This window comes from Equus przewalskii, chromosome 8 (assembly GCF_037783145.1).
Source record: "Equus przewalskii isolate Varuska chromosome 8, EquPr2, whole genome shotgun sequence".
In the NCBI taxonomy this organism is placed as follows: domain Eukaryota; kingdom Metazoa; phylum Chordata; class Mammalia; order Perissodactyla; family Equidae; genus Equus; species Equus przewalskii.
Genome location: NC_091838.1, coordinates 28,509,216 through 28,509,854, shown reverse-complemented (window position 1 = coordinate 28,509,854; position 639 = coordinate 28,509,216). Strand labels below are relative to the sequence as shown.

The following is a 639-nucleotide window of genomic DNA, read 5'->3' as shown; positions in this document are numbered from 1 at the left end:
CAAAGAAACCCACTCCTCTCACATCACTAATCAATGATATAACCCTTGGCAGAATGTCTCACTGAAGACACAATGAGAGAAAAAGAGCTAAGGAATAACCCCTGATTATGCCCTACTATTACAAAATATCGATCACTAAACAAAGCATAAGGCACAAGCTTGTGCTGATCACATTAGCACATAGACATGCTTGGGCCACATGAGATTCCCTCAAAGAATTTATTGTCTCAAGCCCAAAATATGATTGTTCTAGAAGGAAAATAAGGATTCCCAACATCCTGTCCCAGGATTGTCATCTGGCTTGGGGTCTAGCACAATCTTATTGAACATGATTTTTAGGTGATCTTCTTTCTTCAAGACAAGATAAGATCTCATCATCAACCCAGCCAAGGCACTCCCAATACACCCATACACTTATACTTGAATATGTCTACCAGAGATGGATTCTGGAAATTATGCTGACAAGGTAGACACAAGTTTCCATGTACTCCATGCTGGATACCTGACTGACATAGATTGTACACGGACATACAGGTTGATGCAGTGAGTGAGCTTGTCCCAAAGCCTCATCTTATTTTCTTAGACCACTCCCAGTGTATCTTCTATTAGTTTGCCAGAACTAATAGAAAGCATGCACAA

At 40.4% G+C, this 639-nt stretch overlaps 1 non-coding gene across 1 annotated transcript; it reads right to left on the bottom strand.

Annotated features, from left to right (window-relative positions):
• Window positions 1-304: 304 nt before the first annotated feature.
• On the bottom strand, window positions 305-384 carry LOC139085370 (small nucleolar RNA SNORD115). The gene has a single exon (XR_011543643.1). It is a non-coding gene; the product is annotated as a small nucleolar RNA SNORD115 (small nucleolar RNA).
• Window positions 385-639: the final 255 nt, after the last annotated feature.